Raw genomic sequence first — 11859 nt, forward strand, 5'->3', positions numbered from 1 at the left:
CGAAGCGATGTTCTGGAAATTGCGCTGCCACGTGTTGAGTGTGTGAGCGACAGGTTAAAGAGGCGATATTAGTTATTAGGGAGTAGCGACAGGCCGCTATGTGAGTGACAGGGTCTACTTATTATTAACGTGCGTAACAAGCTGTCGAAGTTTCCACTCAGTTGATATTTTTGCCTGTTCTATTATAACTTGAAGTGTGTTCGTGGCAGCCGTTTTACGGCTCCGACGTATGGAAGTAAGCGGACCGCTTTAGCTGTGTAAGCCTGTTGTGTACCTTAAGCACAATAAAATAGCCGTGGCTAAAAGTGTAATAATCGTTCACTGGTGTGGTGGCTCACGGAAGTCTCTGTTTCGAAGGAAATCGAAAGACTGTTTGAGTACAGATCGATATTCACTTGGTTCCGGTCGCCACCAATCTTAACTTTCAATAATGTGTTTTAGTATGCTGAGCCGAGGTGTAGTATGTGAAGTGTGAATTGCATTTATTCTAACAATGAGTGATGAGTATGATTCGACGTTGACACCTTTGATTTCTTCTATTCCTATTCGTGGAAAGAGAGCTGTGACTCGGAATGAAGCTCTCAAACGACCCTTTATGTCGTAAAATGCCGTGACCTCTAAAACTAGCAACTGCTTTCACTAGACAGAGTGGCGAATGTGGATAGGTTCATGAAGGTCAATAACATCCAGGAACTCTTGGAAAGAAGAGGTCACTTTCAGTATTTCTTCTATTCGACGGTCTTCGGAAACCCACCTAATCCATTGAGAATTGTTTAATACGCGTAGTACAGCTGCATGTTACATAGATTACGTGATATAGTTTTGGGACGCCCGCTAAACCCACTGGGCAGAACAGGTAATAAGATTGTGGTAAGGGCCAAGCGTTGAGGTCAGTTTCTGCTTCTAATTGTTATTTATTTTAATTTAATAACCCTTACAACCAAAGCGGCACATAGCCGAATCTGTACTGAATGCCACTCTTTCACGGCTGAAGACCTCCAACAAGAAATCTTAACAAGATAAAATCCAATTAAGATAGCAATAAAATAATTCAAAAAAACAACATACGTAATGTGCAATACAAATGGCTGAGGGTCACAATTAAATTCCAAATTTTAGAATGTATTACCATAGACTTTTAAAGGCAGAAGGCAACAAGAAATCTTTAAAGCAAATCAAAAATTCAGTTAAGATAGTGATAAAATAATTTAAAACCCAAAAAAGCAACATATGCAAGGTGCAACACAGATGGCTGAGGGCCACGATTAAATTTCAAAACTACAGAATATATTACCATAGACCTTTAAATGCAGAAGGCCAGCATGTTTAACAACAAGAAACATTAAAAATCAACAAGATAAAAATCCAATTAAGATAGCAATAAAATACTTTAAAGAAGCAAAATATGCAAGGTGCAATACCAATGGCTGAGGGCCACAATTAAACTTCAAAATTTTAAAATATATTACCATAATCTTTAAAGGCAAAAGGCTGCAATGTTTAAGCTTGAAAGATAAATTTACAAATTAATTTTGCAAAATTAAAAAAAACAATAACCACAAGCCTAATATTTAAAACAGCTGACAACATATAATTAAACAGTGGTGGCACTCACAAGGCCACCAGGGAGGTCGGTCTGCCTCAGCTGGTGAGCCCAACTATACTTGATCCGCCGGACCCAACCAGGGGACAGCTACGGACCAACTCATACAACACCCGTCAATCAGTACATGAGAACTCAAACTGGCAATGTTACAAACGTGATAATCCACAATGGAGCTTGTATTAGCTGTCAAAATTACACACCATGTTGGACAGCGACAACAGGTGAGGAAAGGACGCTGCCTAAAATTAAGTTAGTTGGCCTGGGCAGGTAACCGGAAAACTAACGGCCACTATGCAAAAAATTCCGCTGGTACACTTGAATTTGAAACACGGTAATAGTTAACTCGCTCAAAGGAACACTGCCTCAATTTACGTCAGTGCCTAGGGCAGGTAACCAGAACAATAACGGCCACAAGACAGAAAATTCCATTGGTGCACTCAAACCGTAGTCGTCCAGAATAGTTAATTGCACCGCATGGCGGCTAAATCTCAGCAGTAGAACCACTCAGTGTTGCTCACCGGGAAACCCCCCAACAGCAAACCACCAAAGCGAACCACCACAACATGAATAGGCGTGGCTTGGGTAGTTGAAACCCTTACTCAACTTTGACGTCCATGTCGGTGAACCACCACGAAGCTCGTAGCGATCGGACAGCTCAACACACGCTCCGACACTGGGCAGGGACCGCCAGCGGACCCAGCCGACTGCAGCGCGCAGAGATAACTTCCCTCATCCGCAACAACCGACCGACTCACTCCAGACCCCCTTGCCGGAAAGTTCACGAAAACGCATAGTTGGGAGAGAGCACGGCTCAAGTCTCAGCTCACTGAGCGTAGATGGCTTTCAAAGTTTCTACAGTACATCTTTCTTCACCTTTCTGTCTTTAGCAGGATTGTAGGTGAAATACAGTATGAATTACATGACTTTAAATTTCTCTCAGTTTTACGTTCAAAATAGGGGGGAGCTGGGATACAACCTCTCTGTGTTCGCTGTTAAAGTGTTAATACACAGAGATATTATTGAGTGGCATTCACAATTCCTTGCGAAAATGAAAGGACTTTACGGAGAAGGCGACGAAATTTTTACCTCGTTTAGTAGTGGCTCAAAAGCAAAAGAAAAGCTGCACGGTCATTAACAGTATTCTGTTCTTTCGACACATATATAGTTAAAGGCTACCCAGCCATTGACCTTCGCCTGTGCGAATGCGCACAGGTTGCCCAAACTCTTACGGGAATCGACAAAGCGTGCGCGAGTAATGAGTGGATGGGCAAATGTCTATAAAGCATATGTAGAATTGTGGACAGTTCGGAATGTGAGTCTCACGGGAAGCGTGCAAGGGATAAGTCCCTGCAGTCACGCTATTCATCTGTGTCCTCGATGGCTCAGATGGATAGAGCGTCTGCCATGTAAGCAGGAGATCCCGGGTTCGAGTCCCGGTCGGGGCACACATTTTCAACTGTCCAAATCGAGGTATATCAACGACACCTGTCGGCGGCTGATGGTTTCAGTTAGTCATCATTTATTCCAGGGAAAAGCTGCACGGTCATCAACAGTATTCTGTTCTTTCGAGAACAGTTACTGTCTTCACATATACAAATATTTGGTGTTACAGCGTGGGGAAGAGTCTCCAGAAGGATTATAGTGGCAAGTCTGGGTTACAAAAATGGTTTCCTAAAGAATGCTTAGCTACAGTTCTGGACTATATCAGACCAACGAAACTATCGTGGCGAAATGAAAACCACAAATTTGTAAAACTGATTTCAGGAATTTGTTTCGCTGAGTCTTCCTCCGAATCTGGTGACTGACTTCGACAGACCTCCGTCTCATAACAAGCATCTCGATAAAACAGCAGTAAGGAGTGACTCGAAAATACCGGACCCTGGTGGCCGAGCGGTTCTAGGCGCTTCAGTCTGGAACCGCGCGACCGCTACGGTCGCACGTTCGAATCCTGCCTCGGGCATGGATGTGTGTGATGTTCTTAGGTTAGTTAGGTTTAAGTAGTTCTAAGTTCTAGGGGACTGATGACCTCAGATGTTAAGTCCCATAGTGCTCAGAGCCATTTGACTCGAAAATGGCAGTGATGGAGTGGCTGGTGAAGGTAAAGCATCTGTGACGAAAGCATGAGGAAAAAAGCGCTTTTATGTCTGATTCAGCTAAACAAACTACCGGAAATATCGTATGCTGTCAATGAAATGGCTTTAAGGAAGGCCTTAGAGTACTCCGCTTGCAATTGTACACTTGCGACATCAGTACAATGTGAACAAATCTTTAAGGTGGAACTGTTTTAGCTTTAGGTTACTTATGCCAAAAATCCCGCGTGACTATATTTCGATGCTGACTGCTAGTGTTCATTAAATAGTGAAGAGTATACGAAGCACTTTTTAAAATATTTCTCCCTTTCTCTCTCTCTCTCTCTCTCTCTCTCTCTCTCTCTCTCTCTCTCTCTCTATCTATCTATCTCTCTCTCTCTCTGTCTCTCACACACTCACTCGCTTCTTTGCGACATGGAAGACTGTACATAAAACACGGTGAATTTACAAATATAACAAAGAATTTTTAATACAAAAGATCAGACATATACAAATCAGTTCTCAGAGTTGTCTCTCCTTGTATGTAGGACAAACTACGAGGAGTTTGGTGACTAGATTGAAAGAGCATTTAGCTGTCACGTGTTTGAACAACGTATCAAAACCCACATTGATGATGCACACAATTCTCAACAGACACGGACTAAAAAGCACTGAAGATCATATCCAGATATTGTAACGTAGCCTTATGAATACTCTCGAAAAGACAGAAATATATGTACATAAAAGCAAATCATCACATCATTTCCTCAATTAGCAGACTGTGTTAGCTATGCAGCATTTGTACAATATGTCATTCACCTGCTTTCCAATGTGAAACGTAAGTAAGCAGTACTTCCTTGGATAATAACAACATGTGGAGGGAGTAACCTAACAGAAACACTATAGTAAAATATAACAGCCTTCTCAGTCATACATTAATACAGTAGTTAATTAATTTGAATTTTCAACTGGTTATCTCTTGTTAATATATCGTCCACTGTTGAGTAATGTATTCATTTACGCGGAATTGTTTCTGATGGTTTACTTTGTCCGCTGTGTATACCACACTATTTATATAATATCATTTAACTAATGTTTTCTAACAAAATAGTTGCATTGTTTATTACATTTGTAATCAATGATCACCACGTCTAAATTGCGTGCCATTAAACGTTTATAATTTGTAAATTCTCTACTGCCACATCTACGAACATATTTTAACTGCCAGCCGCTGTGACCGAGCGGTTCTCTGTGACCGAGCGGTTCTAGGTGCTTCAGTCTGGAACCGCGCGACGCTACGGTCGCAGGTACGAATCCTGCCTCGGGCATGGATGTGTGTCATGTCCTTAGGTTAGTTAGGTTTAAGTAGTTCTAAGTTCTAGGGGACTGATGACCTCAGAAGTTAAGTCCCATAGTGCTCAAAGCCGTTTGGGAAATTGCTGCTCGTGTGGGACAGAGTGTTTCGGTGGTGCAACGGGCGTGTGCAGAATGGCTCACGGAAGGCCGCAGGAAACGGCGAGATGGGTCAGATGTTAAGTCACGCAGTGCTCAGAGCCATTTGAACCATATTGTAACTTGTCTGAGAGAGAAATTCTCTGGCACTGTTATCTGTGATATTGCGATCTTCGTATACAGCCTTCCAAGTGGCGAAAACTCTTTCGTGTTTGTATGTGTGTGCTTGCATGTGTGTGTGTGTGTGTGTGTGTGTGTGTGTGTGTGTGTGTGTGTGTGTGTGTGTGCGTGCGCGCAGGCGTGTGTGTGTGGGGAGGGGGTTCCTCTGCATTATTTAAATATCCACTGCTCTGCACAACTAAAGGACGAGATAGATAAAGGAACACAATACACTCCTGGAAATTGAAATAAGAACACCGTGAATTCATTGTCCCAGGAAGGGGAAACTTTATTGACACATTCCTGGGGTCAGATACATCACATGATCACACTGACAGAACCACAGGCACATAGACACAGGCAACAGAGCATGCACAATGTCGCCACTAGGACAGTGTATATACACCTTTCGCAGCAATGCAGGCTGCTATTCTCCCATGGAGACGATCGTAGAGATGCTGGATGTAGTCCTGTGGAACGGCTTGCCATGCCATTTCCACCTGGCGCCTCAGTTGGACCAGCGTTCGTGCTGGACGTGCAGACCGCGTGAGACGACGCTTCATCCAGTCCCAAACATGCTCAATGGGGGACAGATCCGGAGATCTTGCTGGCCAGGGTAGTTGACTTACACCTTCTAGAGCACGTTGGGTGGCACGGGATACATGCGGACGTGCATTGTCCTGTTGGAACAGCAAGTCCCCTTGCCGGTCTAGGAATGGTAGAACGATGGGTTTGATGACGGTTTGGATGTACCGTGCACCATTCAGTGTCCCCTCGACGATCACCAGTGGTGTACGGCCAGTGTAGGAGATCGCTCCCCACACCATGATGCCAGGTGTTGGCCCTGTGTGCCTCGGTCGTATGCAGTCCTGATTGTGGCGCTCACCTGCACGGCGCCAAACACGCATACGACCATCATTGGCACCAAGGCAAAAGCGACTCTCATCGCTGAAGACGACACGTCTCCATTCGTCCCTCCATTCACGCCTGTCGCGACACCACCGGAGGCGGGCTGCGCGATGTTGGGGCGTGAGCGGAAGACGGCCTAACGGTGTGCGGGACCGTAGCCCAGCTTCATGGAGACAGTTGCGAATGGTCCTCGCCGATACCCCAGGAGCAACAGTGTCCCTCATTTGCTGGGAAGTGGCGGTGCGGTCCCCTACGGCACTGCGTAGGATCCTACGGTCTTGGCGTGCATCCGTGCGTCGCTGCGGTCCGGTCCCAGGTCGACGGGCACGTGCACCTTCCGCCGACCACTGGCGACAACATCGATGTCCTGTGGAGACCTCACGCCCCACGTGTTGAGCAATTCGGCGGTACGTCCACCCGGCCTCCCGCATACCCACTATACGCCCTCGCTCAAAGTCCGTCAACTGCACATACGGTTCACGTCCACGCTGTCGCGGCATGCTACCAGAGTTAAAGACTGCGATGGAGCTCCGTATGCCACGGCAAACTGGCTGACACTGACGGCGGCGGTGCACAAATGCTGCGCAGCTAGCGCCATTCGACGGCCAACACCGCGGTTCCTGCTGTGTCCGCTGTGCCGTGCGTGTGATCATTGCTTGTACAGCCCTCTCGCACTGTCCGGAGCAAGTATGGTGGGTCTGACACACCGGTGTCAATGTGTTCTTTTTTCCATTTCCAGGAGTGTATATTAAGTACATAGTGAGGTTAACGCAATTATGGGTGCATGGTACCAGACAGTCGTGCACACAAATCAGGACCGCACATGGTGTGAGGTCAGAGTGATTTTAACGCCAAATGGGACTCCACAACACGCGGCAGTTGAATGAACGGGAAAAGACAGCGTGTGTCAGTAACTCAGCAGCTGTACGGTGCTCTTTGGTGGTTTTGTTAATTTCAGCCGGCCGGGGTGGCCGAGCGTTTCTAGGCGCTACAGTCTGGAACCGCGAGACCGCTACGGTCGCGGGTTCGAATCCTGCCTCGGGCATGGATGTGTGTGCTGTCCTTAGGTTAGTTAGGTTTAAGTAGTTCTAAGTTCTAGGGGACTGATGACCTCAGCTGTTGAGTCCCATAGTGCTCAGAGCCATTTGAACCATTTTTTGAATAATTTTCAGATTTTTTCCTTTCATTATAAAACCTTGTTTTTTCAGCGTTACCTGCTGCGCCTCCCAAACAGAGTGTTTGTCGCTGTTGCTTGGACCATCCTGGCACGCCTCTCGCCTGATCCCCACCCCCACCGAGCGCCACCTGTTGGCAGTCGCTGTTCCATTTCCTCCATGCTCGCTACTCTGAGAATTCCGCAGGAGGTCGAAAGTAATTGTGCATCTGCACACTGAATAAGGCGCCCTCATTGTCCATTAGGGCGAATCAATTACATAAACGCGTGGTGTCGCTTCTTTCTGACATCTCGGAAAGAACAGATACCACGCATTACTGCGGTACTGACGAGGAAAACAGGGAAAGTGCCATAACCCGATTTCCCAGGAAAATCGCTCAGGTGAAGAGGAATAAAAATAAGCGAACATGCGTCTCGGTTTATCTGTAGGTTTTCGGCCGTTTCTGAGAAAACGACTGTCAAAGTTTTCGATGTACTTTACATGCTTTTTAGCGCTCGATAACTTAAGCAGAAATCGTGGCAAAGTGGCTAGCGTCACGGCCTCTTACTTCTGCGCCATACTTTAGAAACATGGCTGTCATTTCTATTTATTTTATTCTTCATTTATCTAACCATGTCCGTAGAAGTTCACTGCACCAGTGGTTTTGTTATCAAGTTAGGGGATACACGGGCCTTATATTAATTGCAGCATTAAAACTGTGTCTCACAATAGGCATCATACATTTATTAGATTTATTATTTTTATTTATTTATTGTTCCGTGGGACCAAATTAAGAAGAAGTCTCCATGGTCATGGAACGAGTGAATACATGAAATTATAACACGATAGTAGAAACAGATAAAATGAAATATAAGTAACATATTCAGGCTACAATTCGTAAGTTTAAATAAAGAAAATCAACAACGTAACACTGGAATTTGCTTAATTTTTCAGCTCTTCCAGGAGATCCTCGACAGAATAGAAGGAGTGAGCCATGAGGAAACTCTTCAGTTTAGACTTAAAAGTGTTTGGACTACTGCTAAGATTTTTGAGTTCTTGTGGTAGCTTATTGAAAATGGTTGCAGCAGAATACTGCACAAGAGTCAAGGAAGTGCATTCGACATGCAGATTTGATTTCTGCCTAGTATTAACTGAGTAAAAGCTGCTAACTCTTGGGAATAAGCTAATATTGCTAACAACAAACGACATTAAAGAAAATATATACTGTGAGGCCAATATCAGAATTCCCTATTGAGTAGGGGTCGACAAGAGGTTCTCGAACTTATACCACACATAGCTCGAACAGCCCGTTTTTGAGCCCAAGATACCCTTTTTTAATCAGAAGAATTACTCCCAAAAATAATACCATATGACATAAGCGTATGAAAATATGCAAAGTAGACTACTTTTCGTGTTGAACTGTCACTTATTTCAGATACTGTTCTAATGGTAAATAAAGCAGCATTTAGTTTCTGAACAAGATCCTGAACATGGGCTTTTCACAACAGCTTACTATCTATCCGAACGCCTAGGAACTTCAACTGTACGTCTCGCTTATAATATGCCCATTCTGTCTGATCAAAATATCGGTTCTTGTTGAATTGTGAGTTAGAAACTGTAAAAACTGAGTCTTATTGTGATTTAGCATCAAATTATTTTCCACACGCCACGAACTTATTTCATGAACTACATTATTTGATACTGTTTCAATATTACACACAAGATCCTTCACTGCCAAGCTGGTGTCATCAGCAAACAGAAATATTTTTGAATCACCTGTAATACTAGAAGGCATATCATTTATATAAATAAGAAACAGCAGTGGCCCCAGCACCGACCTTTGGGGAACACCCCACTTAACAGTGCCCCATTGGGACTGAACATCACCAACACTCTCAATATTGCGGAGAATTATCTTCTGCTTCCTGTTCTTAAAGTAAGAGGCGAACCAATTGTAAGCTACTCCCCTTACTCCATAATGGTCCAACTTCTGCAGTAATATTTTGTGGTCAACACAGTCAAAGCCTTCGTTAAATCAAAGAAAACACCTAGCGTTCGCAAACTTTTATTTAATCCGTCCAAAACCTCACAGAGAAAAGAGAAATAGCATTTTCAGTTGTTAAACCATTTCTAAAACCAAACTGAACATTTGATAGCAAATTATGTGAATTTAAATGCTCCAGTAACCTTGTATATACAACCCTCTCGATGACTTTAGCAAACACATAATACGTGTGTGTATTATTTTCAAAGATTACAACCTTTTTAAATTCTTGTAATCTTATATTTCATTCTTATATCAATTCTTATATTAATTCTTATATTTTATTCTTCAGAAAGATTAGTTGCATTCCGTTGGATGAGGCAGGTTTACCAGTGATGTTTTTTCGTATGAATCACACTCGGAAAGAAACGTCATTAACACTGCTGAAGATTTCCGCGTTGGCAATAATTTCGTGGGAAACTCGAAAAGTGAAGTTTTCAGTTGATTATAGATCAAGATACGCTACAGGAATTTCGCCGAAAACTATTTCAAACAATTTTCTCGTTCATTTATTGGTCTTCTTTTAATTCATTAACCAGACATACAGTTAATAGACGGATAAGGACACAGTTCTTTCAATATGCATTGGAAAGCATTTGCGTCGTAGTATTCTACGGACATGGGTAGATAAACGAGAAACAAAACTAAAAGTAACAGTCGGGTTTCGAACACGGGGCGCGAAACTGTAAAGCCGTGATGCAAGCTACTGTGCCATCGCCTCGGTCGAACTGTCTACTCCTTGAAAGGCACATAAACCATCTCGAAAACTTTGATAGTCGTTTTCTCATAAATGGTCGAATACCTGTGGATAAGCGGACACACGCGTTCACTTACTTTGACCCCTCTTCCACTGGGCAATGTGTCTGGAAAATTGCAATATGTCACTTGTCGTGTTCTTCTCGTGAGACGTGAGATAAACTACGTGTATACTTTCAGGACTCGTCGCCGCATTGAAACGGTCAGTAAAGTCAACACTACGTAGCCCTATGTCGCTTTGATTGTATTCTCATGTGAATGCTGGTCAAGAAGGATATGTGAGGAACGTGATTTTCAAACAGTTGTATGTAGATGCGGTTAAGAAAAGTCGTATGTTCATTTGAAGTTTTTTGTTCAGAGTCACCTGTACTATCACCCCTCAAAGCCTATACATTTCCTTCCGGCTCACCCTGTGAAGCGAGAAGTAAGATATTAACTGACGTACTAATCTCCACAATTACTGAGATTCCATCGGCATTTGTTCACTGACATCGATCGAACTCACCACAAATGAGTTTCAAATAACGTTTGAAACTGAAACATGGTACGTATAAGTCCAGCAATAGACTCTAACGTACCATTTTCTGTTGTAACTTTCAATCCCCGTGGAGGACTGGCTGTCCTCCGAGTAATCCAGAATTATGGGTCGAAGTAGTCCTTTACAGTGAGAAGGCTACATCGCGTTCGACTGTGTTTTTACATGTTGTTGTTGTGGTCTTCAGTCCTGAGACTGGTTTGATGCAGCTCTCCATGCTACCCTATCCTGTGCAAGTTTCTTTATCTCCCACTACCTACTGCAACCTACATCCTTCTGAATCTGCTTAGTGAATTCATCTCTTGGTTTCCCTCTACGATTTTTACCCTCCACGCTGCCCTCCAATGCTAAATTTGTGATCCCTTGATGCCTCAGAACATGTCCTACTAACCGGTCCCTTCTTGTCGTCAAGTTGTGCCACAAATTCCTCTTCTCCCCAATTCTATTCAATACCTCCTCATTAATTATGTGGTCTACCCATCTAATCTTCAGCATTCTTCTGTAGCACCACATTTCGAAAGCTTCCATTCTCTTCTTGTCCAAACTATTTATCGTCCGTGTTTCACTCCCATACATGGCTACACTCCATACAAATATTCAGAAACGACTTCCTGACACTTAAATCTATACTCGATGTTAACAAATTTCTCTTCTTCAGAAACGCTTTCCTTGCCATTGCCATATCCTCTCTACTTCGACCATCATCAGTTATTTTGCTCCCCAAATAGCAAAACTCCTTTACTACTCCAAGTGTCTCATTTCCTAATCTAATCCCCATAGCATCAACCGATGTAATTCGACTACATTCCATTATCCTCGTTTTGCTTTTGTTGATGTTCATCGTATATCCTCCTTTCAAGACACTGTCCATTCCATTCAACTGCCCTTCCAAGTCTGTTGCTGTCTCTGACAGAATTACAATGTCATCACCGAACCTCAAAGTTTTTATTTCTTCTCCATGGATTTTAATACCTACTCCGAATTTTTCTTTTGTTTCCTTTACTGCTTGCTCAATATACAGATTGAGTAACATTGGGGAGAGGCTACAACCCTGTCTCACTCACTTCCCAACCACTACTTCCCTTTAATGCCCCTCGACTCTTATAACTGCCATCTGGTTTCTGTACAAATTGTAAATAGCCTGTCGCTCCCTGTATTTTACCCCTGCCACCTTT

At 43.5% G+C, this 11859-nt stretch overlaps 1 non-coding gene across 1 annotated transcript; it reads left to right on the forward strand.

Annotated features, from left to right (window-relative positions):
* Positions 1-2977: 2977 nt before the first annotated feature.
* On the forward strand, positions 2978-3051 carry Trnat-ugu (transfer RNA threonine (anticodon UGU)). The gene has a single exon. It is a non-coding gene; the product is annotated as a tRNA-Thr (tRNA).
* The last annotated feature ends 8808 nt before the right edge of the window (positions 3052-11859 follow it).

The sequence above is a fragment of the Schistocerca cancellata genome, chromosome 8 (genome assembly GCF_023864275.1).
Source record: "Schistocerca cancellata isolate TAMUIC-IGC-003103 chromosome 8, iqSchCanc2.1, whole genome shotgun sequence".
NCBI classification, from domain to species: Eukaryota; Metazoa; Arthropoda; class Insecta; order Orthoptera; family Acrididae; genus Schistocerca; species Schistocerca cancellata.